The sequence below is a fragment of the Enoplosus armatus genome, chromosome 7 (assembly GCF_043641665.1).
Source record: "Enoplosus armatus isolate fEnoArm2 chromosome 7, fEnoArm2.hap1, whole genome shotgun sequence".
NCBI lineage: Eukaryota > Metazoa > Chordata > Actinopteri > Centrarchiformes > Enoplosidae > Enoplosus > Enoplosus armatus.
This window is the reverse complement of record NC_092186.1, coordinates 8,072,754-8,087,553: the sequence shown is the minus strand read 5'-3', so window position 1 is coordinate 8,087,553 and position 14,800 is coordinate 8,072,754.

Here is a 14,800-nt window from a genome sequence, read left to right as displayed (position 1 = left end):
GACTGTAATGTTAGAATGTTTATTCTATCCTGTGCTCAGATGAAGGAAGCGTCAGTCTTCCCTCCAAACCACCAAAACAAAGTTTCTACTTTGTCTCTGTCCAAAACCTTTCCTCTGATGAGTTTGATGGAAAAGAGAAGGGGAAGGCACGGGGATTCTGGGAGAGGGAAGTAGGACCATAATACTTGTCTTCATGCTAAATAATGTTTGTCTAAGTCTGTGCCCGCCCACTTATGAGCAACGGACACCAAGTGCACAGTTACAGTAGTCGCTGTCAGTTGTGATAAAATTATCAGGCTGATGTCGCTTCATTTGCTTCCGAGATAATGGCGTAAAGGTGCGGTGACCGACGAGGGCAAACGCGCTGCAGTGGCCCAAAACATTTCCATAAGGAGAAACGTGCTGCAGCTTCAGAAACGATGCTAATTCAAAAATACATACCAAAATCCAAAACAAATACAACAACGGAAATGTGCTGCAAATGAAAAAAGGTGCTGCAGAAAGCCAAAACAAATAGGCACGCCAAAAACACACAAACCCAGAAAACAAATGGAGCAGAAAAACTTGTTTTGATTTTGCATTTGCAGCGCGTTTGATGTTAAGGTATTTGTTTTGGCTTCCTGCAGCGCATTCTTTCATTTGCAGCACATTTCCGTCGTTGTATTTGTTTGACTTCTGAAGCTGCAGCCGTTGTAGCACATTTGCCCATGTCGGCCACCGTATAAAGGTGCATGTGAGCGTCTGCACATCTAAACAAGCAACATGTGGAGATGCACAGATGGAGGGACGAGGGGCTTGCTTAGGGAACTGAGGCTGAGGCTTGTTAAAACTTGTGCATGTGTTTTAGTCAACAATCCTTATAGACCCTTCAACGCAGTACCAGAGAATCTGATACCAAAACAACTGCTCTTTGTTTCTTATTTGTGGGATAATGTTAGCTAACAAGAAAATATGTTATTCAAATAATAGAACATGTCATAAAAAGAAAAAATGGGAATGAAAATGGATAAAATGGAAATATATGCAAACCACTTTTTTTTTTTACGGGCTGTGCCGATTCCCCGAACACACACTCCTTTCTGCCCATTTACTCTTTTCCACCTGCTATTTCCATTTACATTGTTACGCCATACTGTGTTTATGTGAGGACATGTGGCTTCCAGGTCTGTCCAAGTGATGAAATAACAAAGGTGGGGGTCGCAGAGGCACCATACGATATCGGGGGGAGACATATAATGAGCACAAGCAGTGTAATGTCCAGTGTGTGTTAGGAGCTGAATGAGGGGTGGTCAGCAGCTCTTACGTAATAAGTCCCTGTTCTTGTAATTTTTCTTTATTCCTGCGTCTTCTTGTGCTTATCATCAACCCAGTCGCTTTTGCTGCACAAATCCATAAACCTCTTTTACCTGCCAGATGTGTATCTGTATCTTTTCACCACAGCCAGCACTGACAGACGCCAACTTTATGTCATATGTATGTATGTGGTCGGTAATCACTGTGTTTTAGTACAGTGTACAGCTCAATAGAGGTGTTAACATCAGGTGACCGGACATAAATGCTGCTTGCACCTACGGTATAATTTACATTCCTTTCTGTTGCTGTTGTCACAGACCTGCATGGTTATAAAAGAGTGAAAACAAGTCGTCATGGAGTCATGCAGTTTCTTAACGACAGACAAGCTAAAAAACAAAGTCATATAACATCACCTCTATATTTAAAGAAAGAATAAGTGCTCACACATGCAGGGAGGTGACAGAAAGTTGGCTGCTTAGCATTGCTAGCAAAGTTGAGAAGAAATTCTGAGGAAGCAGATGTACTGTACATCATGGACTACGTCTGCCATTTTTTTTGAAAGGCTAATCCTTCTGCTGCAATGTTACAAAACGATACTCAAGTGAAAAACAAATCTAGATTTAGACCAATTTTTGTCAAGCTGTGAGTCAGACCTCTGGCTAACTAAACACTTCCAAGTACATCACATGCCTGCAGCTTCTTCACAATTAAAGTCTTGTAGCAGTTGATTCATGTCTTCCCGCAGTCTTCTGGCGATGTTTTGGTCTCATTTCCCACAAATCCTGCTAATTGCTTTCCCAATGTGGATGTGTGGATGCTTTGTGAAAAATCAGTTCTCATTCTCTGTTACACATCAAAATCAAACCAAATTAGAATGTGTCAAGAGGCACGAAGAGAGGAAGCGTGCACTGCTGAAAAACATTTTGTCAGTTGAATTATCACAACACTGAAAGGAAGGTATGGACATAATTCCCCCCACATAATTCTGCGTTAAGAGGTCGTGGTCATTTCACATGTTTTCGTGAGACCAGGTTGGGAAATAGTGACTCTTCAATCTGTTAAATACTAGTAAGAAGAGTAGTATAGGACTAAAACCCAAAGCCAAGACACCAGCGACGAGACATGTAATCAAATAGAAAATCATATTACAATACCAGGAGTACTAATAGTACTATAATCCTTCATAACCATTAATTCTGCACTGACATTGACACCATGTCTTTGTTGACTAAGACCGACACAGTCAGTCAGTAATTCACTTCCAAATATCATTGGTTAGGTAGTTATGGGGACACAGGTAATATGTGTATCAATACTTGCTAAAAACCAGAAGTTCCAACAAAAGTTGTGTTAAATGCATTAGCTACTATTACTAGAGATTATATTTAATCACTGACGTTACTACAGTCTGTGGTATAATGAATTATTAACGTGACCAGCACTCGGTGGTGGGATTTTATAGGGAGAAAAAGTTGCAGTTAGGTAGCTAGCAGGTCAGTAAGCTAGCCTTCAGTCCGAGGTGGAGAGTGGTGACTCTGGACCGACTGCTATGAACTGCAAAGGTCATCTGAGGGGCCTGTTTTCAGAGTGTGAAAATCAACCTCGAACTCTTTATTCGGAAATGGCGCCCTTCATAACCCATATATCTGGGCTTCAAACCCTCTCCAACGCAAATCGAGTTGCACCTTGCTACATTCATCTTTGTTAGAGTCTACGGCTGAAACCAAACTATGTACTTGCCTTCATGCCTGCTAGTTAAACATTGTGTTAAATACTGTGTCTCATTTTCTGATCCTGATCTCAAGTGGAAGTTTGAAAAGAAAGAAAGTGCTGTAACGCTGACCAAACAAAAGTTCCTTTAGGCAAGGCGGCAAAAAAGAAAAAGGGGCATCTCTCCTGTTCACAGGATAAGGCAGGGTCAGAGTTATATTTAGTTTCATTTTTCCCAAAGGTCACCACAGAGTGGCACATCGGCCAACAACAGGGCATTTGGGCTGACCAGAAGGTCATTTTGGGGCACTCGGGCAGCTGAAGTGCCTGTAGTTTGACTTCAGGGCAAAAATAAAGCATGGAAGTGTTGTGTTAGGGCATATTCACATCCTGGTTAACAAAAGGACACTTTGGCATTCAGAGCAAAGGCCCTCACACACAGAGAGAGATGGAAAACAAAGCAATAGAAGTTAAACAAATTGGGCGCACACAATGTAGATGAAAAAACAAAGAAACTGACATGGAGACTGGGGGAGGATGGTGGGAGTGTGCTTGGGAGTACAAACAAGAGACTATATTGGTTATAATTAACACTATGAATTACTTTTCTTCAAGTTGTGATGGAATTTTGGCTGCAATTAAAAGAATTGGGAAGAGTCTGAGCCAGAAACCACTCTTAGAAATGTCTTTATAAGCATTTAAGCAACTATTGGGTTCAACCTTTATTTCAACCCTTCTTTTTAGCTATGCTAGCAGCATGCAGCGGTTCAGACTGAAACTATTGGATGGCTTCATGACGAAATACCTACAAAACTAATGACATTCCCATCAGCCTCAGCTGTATGTTGTGTTCTAATTAACAAATATTAGCATGCTAACACTTGACACTGTGACTATGAACATGGTAATCATTATACCTGCTTTAGCATCAGCATGTTAGCAAGCTCAAAGCACAGCCTCGCGGTGCTGCTAGCATGGCTGTAGACTCTTAGTCTTGTTTAATTTCTTATAATAGCTGACATAATTTTTTATTGTTTAAGCTTTATTTTCACGTTTTCTTACAGAGCCTGAAAGAGTTACGTTTTTCTTTGAACAGGCGCTGGCCTTTAAATTTGTGAACGTAAAGAAGGAAATAGATTCTCATCAGATAAGTTTCTTTGGAATACATTGCCAGAAATGCGGCAGTTCTGCCACATTTGTTGTCATCATGAGGGGATCTTTCCTCCTCCCAGCACACCACATTTTTCTCAGGAACAAAGCCTCCTACGGAGCCGTTCTGGGCACAGTCGTGTCTTTTCATTACATTATACCTGCCTAACATCCGCATGTTATAGTGAGTATGTTAGCATGCTGACGTTAGCTTTTAGTTGAAAGCCCTGCTGTGCCTATAGCCTCACAGAGCCGTCATACTCTTTTTAGTATGTTTGCAAGACTGTATTATGTAGTAGCTAATGGAGAACCTACACATACACTTGTAAACGAATATGTAAAAGACAACAAAGGGAAGTGAAATATTTGACCACAGTAGCCATTCTTACATAGGCTGCATCTAACAGATATAACAGAATAGTGAATCATGATTTTTATTTTGGTGGTGAACTCCTCATTGAACCCCTCTTGGTTCCCAGGACCACTGAGTCAGAATGGCTGCTGCTTTTAATAAGATGCCCGAATGAAGAATGAGTGCTCATCACTTGAAGTACTCTATGGTGTGAATTGTCAACTTTGTACTTCCTTCCATTTTATACATATCACATGAACTTGTTGCAATCTCTTCCAAATAGAATGCTTTGTTTGTTGTGAGCCATAAACCTATCAACATGATACCAGCAGACTGCAATGAACCTCGCAAGAGAGGAAGTAGCAGGTCTGGCACAGCTATACTGTAATATTGTCTATACTCCACTTGTATGGCGGGGAGGCCCAGCCGTCAGCTATGCATCACCCTGTACCATTAAAAGGTCATTAAAAAGAGGGAAATGTTTGTTGCTCGAGTTCAGACACAGTTATGATGTAGACGTGACTGGAAATTGCAGCTTTGAGTAAAGAGACGTTTTTGTCAGCTGGAGTATTTACTCCATTAAGGCTGTTATGATATTTTACTCAAGAAAGTTTGTTTGCATATGAATTGCAGACAACTCTGTAATTTGCTCCGTGGCCTTTTGTTTTTGTTTCACCTTTTCTTGTGAACGGACAGTAGGAGAAAAAAAAAGCCTGCGAGAATCAGCAGCGTTCCTGCAGCGTTCCCTACAGGCCTCGTGTGCTTATACCAATATTGACATAGCCAGCGAACGCTAACAACATGGGTATAGACATACTGTAGTAACGTCTTTGGAGTCACTACATCTCATGGTGAAACTGAATGTTAAGACTAACAATTAATATGTTTTTGTCATTTGGCCTACAGACACAAAATACATAATTTCCTACTATAATAGATAGATTATAATAGATTCACAGATAATAAAAGTTTCATTAAAGGCAGTAGAGTCCATGATATTTCCCCATCTGTCACAGCTTATTATCAGAGCTGTAGTATGAAGGCTTCGTGATCTCATACTGCTTAATCTATTTTTTACATGTGTTGACCAGGGTCCCTCAAACTGCTATGTGTCGTAGTATTATGGGGTAACTTGGCGCTACCAACTTGTTCTATTACTTATTCTAGAAGAACTCTTGCTGGAATATATCAAGTGATGGCTTTTCCATAAATAAAAAAAACAGGACATGAGGAAAACGGTGTGCTTGGGACGAGAATTAATTGGTTTGTGGATCATGGAAGGATTAGGAGCTGGTAAGCTGGTTAAAAAAATCCTTTCTTCAAAACTGCAAGTCCAACATACAGCCAAACTGGATGACTAGAAAACAAATGTATTTTACACTTTTATTGCTACCCCCATGTGCGTGCATGCATCAAACACATTCTCCCTCATTTTTTTCTTAATGCGAGAACCCGGTGCCCAGATTTTGATGTGGTTCAAGGTTCCCACTCATCCCTTCTTAAAGACTTAAGAAGTGCGGAAAAATTATTGTGCTCCTCACACCAAGAAATCAGATCTACAGTAATTATCCACAGTGGCTTTCCAGTCAGGCTGTGACTAATAATTGCAAGTTGTTGTGTAAAGTTGCGTAAGTTTGTATTTGATTTTTGTCTTATCAAAGTTCTTCTTTTACACATTATATATCTTGTTCTGTTAATACTGTATTTGAATTAGATTTTATAGGAACAGGTAGTCTGTTATATCCTGCTTGCTTTATAAAGGTTCCCCCTTTCTGGCTGTGGGGTACGTTTTCTCGGAACTTTGTTGAATATTAATGAAGTAATGCTTGCACGGTTGCAATTTAGTATTAGACATTTGAGAAACAATTTAGATTACAGTCCACATGGATTACAGTGCAATTATTTGGTATATGTTGGGTAACGATAAAATGTTTACTGGGTTAAGTATAACAGAAGAGAACAAGAGGTTAGGGAATGAAGGGGTAACAACTTTGTGTTTAAAACAGACTTTGAAAGATTTTTTAAATCACATAAATAATACAGTAATATTATTACTGTGTTACAAGGCAGGATAAATGGGGAAAACAGGATTACAGTAGTGATACTGAAATCAAATTCTTTATGGTATCTTTTATTTTAAAATTACGATATTCTTACAAAAAGTATGAGGCAAAGCGTTTTTGAATATGAAGTACTCATCATTATTAATACAGCATACATTATTGTTGTTGCTGGAGAACAAAACAATCGGCTAAACCTGGGAACAAGGGTGTACCTTGATAGCTGCAGCTATAAAATATTAGGAGAATGTCAGGTTTATTGGACAACATACAGTATAAAGAAAAGTGTGCTATTCTTAAATACAACAAATTTTGTTTGTTTTTGGCAATTGCTTGTAACTTTTTGGTGACCGTGCAGTCAGGATAAAGTATTGAACATGAGTGAGAATGTTCTCAGTCAGGGTATGCGGGCCACAAAAATAACCACTTTTTCACTGTAATGATAGTGTAGTTATGGGTTTCTTTTAAAAAAAACTAAATGAAAGCGGCACACATAGTTTTCATGAGATAGCTATTGTGAAAGGACTTATAGCCTGCTGGTACCTTTCTGTACCCTGTAATTATCCAATATGTACCGGGTAATTTGTGCTTACACAGTGCTTACATTGTAATTTAGTTAAATTTGTATTTCCCTTGTACCCACCCAGAAAGTATTTCTGTATGTACAAAATATTTACCGTCATTTGAACAATTACAAATTCCAGTGTTAATTGCAATGGCATTACCAACATCTGAAATTCTGCGTTTGATTTGTCAAAATAAACTTTTGACACTAACTACCTAATTTCAACATCAGAGAGTTACAGCCTGCAGTATGAAGATGTATACATCTAGAGAAATGTAAATACTTACTCGGTAGTCAGAATGTAAATTGTGAGTTCTCCAAAATGGTGTGTTCTTCTGTTCTTTCATCATTCTGAACACCTCACAGTCAAACTGAAATGATGACTAGTTATAATGTCATATAAGGTTATCAATCAGCCTCTTGACAAGCCTTCAGGTCTGGTAAATGAAAATCATAATTTGGAGGTTTAGACAATTTCATGGACTACAGTTCTGCTACTCTGTAAGTAACCACAGTTGCTTTTTCTCATGTGGGCTAGATAATAATAAGAAAATTATGATATGCAAAGGCAGTCAAAGCAAAACAATCAATAGTTCAGCAGCTGTGACGGAGGAATTGACAACCAATCACTCATTATCACTAATTTCAAAGGTTCTGCTCCACACATGCAGTTGAATTGTGGTCTGTATTTCAAACACTTTGAACTATGTTTTGATGTATTTTGTCAAAACCAAAGGTTTTTAACTACGGTGTCCCTGAGTGCTCAACACAGAAACACATGCAAAACATCAGCGTGTAGAAAAACAAATACAGAAACGCTTCAAGTCATACAGAACACCTTGGAAATTAGAGTTGCAGCACATTTCTGTATTTGTCAAGTCAAGTCAGTTTTTTTCTAAATGCTGCGCATGCGTTGTCAAAATGCTTTCTTTTTTTATTTGCATGTGTTGTGTAAGTTGCTGTGTGTTGAGCTCTCAGGGCCATCGTAGTTAACCCTTAAAGCTTGAATTAACAGCAAACTTGGTTTGACAAAAACACTCAACACTCCGCATTATCTTGAGGCGAGTCTGTAGTAAATATCTAAATGTTTTGTTTCACTCAGGCATCAGGTTCTGTTTTTTTCACTTCAACTTCAAATTAAAATTCATACAAATATAACATCTGACAGATTTCACAATACAATGCATTTCTGTAAGAGGCCTGTGGGAATCAAATAACCACATTAAAGTGAGTGTCACTCTCTACCCACCATCACTGGGAAAGACCAGCAAGACCAGGAGTTGAGTCTCACTTGGGACTCTTTTCTGGTTAGAATTTCTTTTTGCAAATGAAGATGGACTGAATCAGTAAAAGTGTTGCTGTGTTGGCTCTGCCAGACAACTGCAGGATTAAAACCATCTCCACCACATCATGACCATTCTTTGAAACAATTTGGGACAGATGCACTTTTGTCACTTTAGAGAGTTTATTTCGGTCAGTCTGGCATATGAAAAGACTCCACCACTTAAGCCCGAGGCTCCTACAGAGTAGCAACACAGCCCACTGCCACTGATCACATGAATGGAAGAGTGTCATCCCCAGGCCAAGGCAACAAGTTGAAAAGCACATGACTACTATTGGCTCAGTAGCACATGCATCCAACCCAGACAAGCAGACACACCAGAGCAAACACGCACACACAATCGCAGAAGATACTGTAAGATACAAAAACACTTTTTAGCAAAAACAAGCCCTCGAAAGTTAAACAACATGCCACACACACACACACAATTGCTTTGAGTAAACACTGTCGTATCCAGGTCAAATCCCCCAGAAAGCAACAAGAGGTACAGTGTTACAGAGTGAAAGCTATAAAATAAAGGCATGAGGAGGGGGTTAAGTGAAAATAATGAAATGAAAGAAAACAATCATCATACTGTCCTGAATCTCGAAGATGCCTGTGTGTGTGTTTTGAGAGGACAGGGAGAGGTTAGCGGGTGATGCAGAAGCCATGGGTCTCGTTGCTTTGTAGGAGTTTGTAAACAGCGATCAGCGACAATCTGTGCATTTAGTTTGAGGGCAGACAAGGCAAAGACCAGGACAGCTGGAGATGATTCCTCTGTGAAGCTTCAGAGCAAATTAGGTGAAACAGTTTTGGTGAAGACCTTTTCAATTAACCAACTGAGCGTGGTCACTTAGAACTGAGGATACTGTAATGTGAGGCAGATTGGGTACATTAATGTTTAAATATACTATGTGACTGGAGTGGTGTAGGCAGTGCAACTGAATAGCTGGGTGTCTGGTATCCCGGACAAGCACCTATAGTCCAAGTGGTGCTTGTCAAACCTTTTTCCATCTTTTTAAATCAGCTTCCCTTTCATGGATAATTAACATTATGTTGAAGTTTACAGTGATCTATGTACTGGCTGTAGTGGGCTGAGCTCTGTAAGCTTTGGCTAAATTGATTTGTATGGTTCCTAAGATGTTTATGGAGCAATTTATAAGATAAAGGCCTGCAAATCTGTAAAACACTTATGACTCTGTGCTAAAACAGATTTTCCGCACGACAGACCGATACTGAGTAATAGTTTGGCATCACTGGTTGCTGATTTTTGCCCCTGAATAGACAGAGGACCAATCAAAGAAGAGAAAGTGTCTGTATCTTTACATATACAATATAACCTATGTTTCACTAGAAAAACCCTGACAATGACTAATCTCAATCATGTAAGGAAACATTTACATTTACATTGCAAGAAAGAGACTAAATGAAAGTGAAAGTCTGAGAACAAATTCAGTTGTTTGTTTTAGATCTTTCTTGAACTTTCAGACTCAAGGCAGGAGATGATTTTTGATAGCTGAACTTTGAAAAACCATTGAATTGATCTTCTTGTAACATGTAGTCAAGGAGCAACAAATGTTGTCTTGGCAACATATTTTTCGTTTAGAATAACAATACATATAAAAAGATATCTTAAAAGTGCTATTTGGAGTCCTGTACTGCCCCAGCCTCGAGCGGTCTCATATGATTCCTGAAAGCAAACTCTCTTCACAGTCATGAGTTAGCATGTTTTCCTTGCTTGCAGCGAGTTTCCCAAAAAAAATACGTGATGTCTATGTGATTACAACTACAAAGTAGAGGTCAAGATGAATGTGTTTTTGGTCTTTCTACAGCATTTATGTGTTTGTATATACATGTGTGTGTCTTTTTACTATATGAGGTTAGGGTAAAAGTGCCGTTTATGTAATCTGACTGCTGTTTATTTTCCTGTCCTAGTGTGATAAATCAATGGCAATATCTCTTACAGGAGGTGTTTTAATCTGGATTTGATGCCCCCCCCCACGTTAAACAAAAAGCCTGGCAAGCAACATGCAGAGACCTTGGAGGAAAAGCTTGAAATGGGACACCGGCCTTGAGGACACGCGGCGGCCAAGAGACACATCTATTTCACAGTGGATCTGTCCAAACCCTGGGCTGCTCCTGGACCGGCTCTCCCAGAGGAGCCGGGGATGGAGACCGCACGGATGGCAACAAGGCGTCGAGTTTCACGAAGGAGACTGATGTTACATATCAAACAAACCAAAGAGATTGCTAATCTAATTGTCTCACACTCACTCGTGCAGCCAAATATATCAAAATCAGATTCCCTCTCACTCTTGCAAAGCAAAACATGATCCAATCAAATTTCCCTCTATCTCTTTCATGACTTATGATCTGGCAAGGTCTCACCGAGTCTTTCCATATTGTTAAGAGAGATCTTTATTTGTCATTCTAAATCAAATCTAGTTTGGTTCTCAAAGCATTTAGTGGACTAGATGCACCACATGCTATCGGCTTGTGCTTTGTTTACAACATATGCTATTCAGCCCGCCATTAGCAACTGAAAGAAATTAATTGTTCTTGTGGGAAAGCAGGGTCAACCAGGATCCAATCATATGATTTGTTACATATTTCTGTGAGCTACCTTGCCCAGCAGTTGTTTTTTTGTACTCCAGGTTGCAGTTTGTACTCCCTCTTAGATACATTTTGACAGAGACCAAAACACTTCAGGGCACAAACTGTCCTGAGCGACTCAGTGAATTAGAGAGATGAGGCCAACAGCGTGAAGTGTATCAGCAGCACACCAAATCACTTTCAAAATAGACAAGTGTTGACACAGTCAATAATGTGCGTCTTTGTCTCACCCTCCTCTCCCCACAGCAAGATGGTTATCTTTTCACATTAGCACATTTGTTAGGTGAGTTTTCATGTTGATTTGCTTTGTATGAGTGAATGTGTCTGTCTCAGTCGGTCCAACAATTTGGTCAAGACTGAAATATATCAAAAACAATCAAATGGATTGCTATGAAATTTTGCACATAGATTCGTGTTCTTCAGAGGATGAATCCTACTGATTTTGGTGATCCTTGCTTTGTGATGCTTTAGCACCACTAGCAGGTCAAAGCTTCCACTTCTTCTGTGAAATATCTCAACAACTATTAGAGTGATCGCCATGACATTTTGTACGGACATTCATGGTGCCAAGATGATGAATCCTAATGACTATGGTGACTTAGTGCCACCATGAGGTTGACATTTGTGGTATTGACTGAAATGTCTCGACTACTTTCTACACACATGCAAGCCCCCCCCCCTCAGGATAGAATTGTTATCACTTTAGTGATCCCCTGATATTTCATCTAGCACCATCATAAGGTCCAAATTTCAATGTGTCCAATACTTTGGTTTATGACCAAATACCTACAAAACAAATGACATTTCCATCAGGCACAGCTGTACGTTGTGTTATGTACTAATTAGCAAATATTAGCATGCTAACACTTAAAATAAACTGAGATTATGAACATGGTAAACAAGCTCAAAGTGCAGCCTCACAGCGCTGCTAGCATGGCCATAGACTCTTAATCAAAATCTCTATTTTCATGTTTTGTCACAGAGCCTGAAACAGTTTTTCTCGTCTTTCAACAGGCGCTGGCCTTTAAATTTGTAAACGTAAAGAAGGAAAGAGATTCTCATTAGATAAGTTACTTTGGAATAAATGTCTGTAATGCAGCTGTTCTACCAAACATACAGTTATTCTATTGCGATTTGTTCACCACAACAGTTTGCATGCATGTCTCACGTTAAACAACGTTCAGTGAATGGCACATTTGTTATCATCAGGAGGGGATCTTTCCTCCTCCCCGCACACCACCAGGAGCTTTATTTTTCTCAGGAACAAACCCTCCTATGGAGCCGTTCTGGGCACAGTCGTGTCTTTTCAAATACAAATATTACTAGAAAATATTATTCTGACATATTTAGAAGTAATTAAGGCTTCTTGTGAACAAAACATTTGTTTAATTTGTAAGCCTCTGCTGACAGACTCCAGGTCACGTCTAAGTTATAGCAGATGTGAGGGTTCTTTTCATTTTCTGGCCCAGGTGCAAATGTTTATCATGAAGATATTTTAAAAACTGTTCTCTGCCTCTAGCTGTTTATTTATTCTGCAAGAAAACCTGCATGCAAACCTTCAGCTGTTGGTTCTTAGCATGCTGATATGTTTACCAGTATGGAAAGTCGTTTGAGCATTTATTCCATGTCCTTGATATCAGACGTTTCCTACACTTGTTCGGTCTTTGTAGTTGGACATTTGGTCGCACTAGTTTGGCATTTTGTCATACTAGTTGAACAAAAACTCTTACTAGTCACTCTTTTTCAGCAACTAGTGGCACTTTTGTCCAACTAGTTCCAACATTCAGCTCACTAGTTAACTAGTGTAGAGAATTGTAGGTCACCAGTTAACTAGTCAGCTGAAACCATGTGCCTGGCATCACTAGTAAGGCTTCTGTTGAAACTTGTTGGAAAAAAGTGCCACAAGTTGTTAAAAGATTGACTAGAAAGAGTTTTTGTTCAACTAGTACGACAAAATGCCAAACTAGGGCGACCAAGTGTCCAACTAGTGCTGAGAAAGACTAGTAAAAGAACTAGTGCGGGAAGGATATGGAATACATGCTCAAACGGCTTTCTATACACCAATAGCCTCAAGCACATCTCTACTGACTATCACTACTTGTCCATCCAGTCCTTTGCAAGCCCCCGTGGGCTTGCAAGTTGCAGTTTGGAGCAGATATGGACCCTGCTTTGTACTAACACCAGTCTGCCTTAAGGGTTCAACACTTTGAGCAAACAGAAGGAAAAAAAGGAAAACCAGTCAAACAAGACTGAATTAGTAAGACAAATAAGGGAAAAGTTGTTATTGCTAAAGTGTGCAGATGTGGGTAAAGCTATAAAATGAGACTATAGGAGTGATAAAATGCATTCTCACACAAATATTTGTAATTTATTGCTTTATGATTCCAGGTAAAGTCGCAGTTAAACAGTATGTCAACAAACATCATTTGCTTTAGATTAAAGCTCTGGGAAGGTTGGCCTTCAAATTTATTGCAGGTGTAAAGAGCGGTGGCCTCATTAAACATAAAGTTGCATCTCCCTAAAGCCTCCAGGACACATATCTTCAGAGGTTGTCATGATCGGGTTACATTTATGGAGGGGAAGTCCTGAAGGTCCACCAACATCTGCAGGCTCAAAGCATCAGTAGCATCTATACATCATGTTGATCTTCCTCTGCTGCCGCTTTATCTCCTACCCTGAAGGCCCTGAGCATTATCTAGATACTACCTCCCTCTAGCGGTAAGAGAGTGGTAATGACAAGTCACTCTCACTGTTGGTGTCTGTAAATACTTTGGAGCTTTCTTTGGGATTTTCAGATTGTTAAACATAATCCTGAACATCAACCACACGAACCACCACCAGAGGAGCAACACTGAGAAAACTGGGCAGCACATTTTATGACTTCATGATTGTTGCTGTCTGTTGGAAAAGTAGTTGGCAGCCTTGTAGTGAGATTATTGCCCTCTAATGGCTGTCTGTCAGACCGCATTTGTAACAGTGAGACAGCTTACTCTACATACTGTATCTAGTCAAAGAATATTCATATTCAATACATTTTTGAATGCAATCTTTATTAGTGTTGATTATTTATTTTACTCTACATTTCAGAGGGAAATATTGTACTTTATTCTCCACTACATTTATTTGACAGCTGTAGTTACTTTTCAGATTAAGATTTTACACAAAAAAAACTCATGATAAGCGTATAAAACAACAACACATTGTTAAAGATTAAACCAGTGGTTCTTAACCTTTTTATCTTTATCTTATTTTACAACAAAGCAGTGTGTAGTTTGTTCCAGATGTCTATGACTTGACTTCTCCGATGGTTTCATTTAAAAGTAACTGTTGAGGCCCCTACAGGTAAGCTTATCCAATGTTTTATAACAAAAGCAAAGTGAAAAATCTAAAACATTAATACATTGTTGTTTTTTCTTCTTTGTTGCCCCATTTAATCATCTCACGTCCCCTCAGATTTGTCTGGTGACCCTATGGAGGGGACTGACCCCCAGGATGGGAACCATGGGACTAAACTACCTGACTGATATAAATTAGTTCAAACTACCTCGATCAGCTACAACAGTGAAATGCTGTTTATGCATCAATGCATCAGTATTAACAATCTAATAATGTCATATATAATATCAGTCACAGGGACTATATTACTGCATAATGAGTACTTTTACTTTTAATACTTTATGAACATTTTGCTGATAATACTTCTGTACTTTTACTTAAGTAGGATGTAATACCCCATT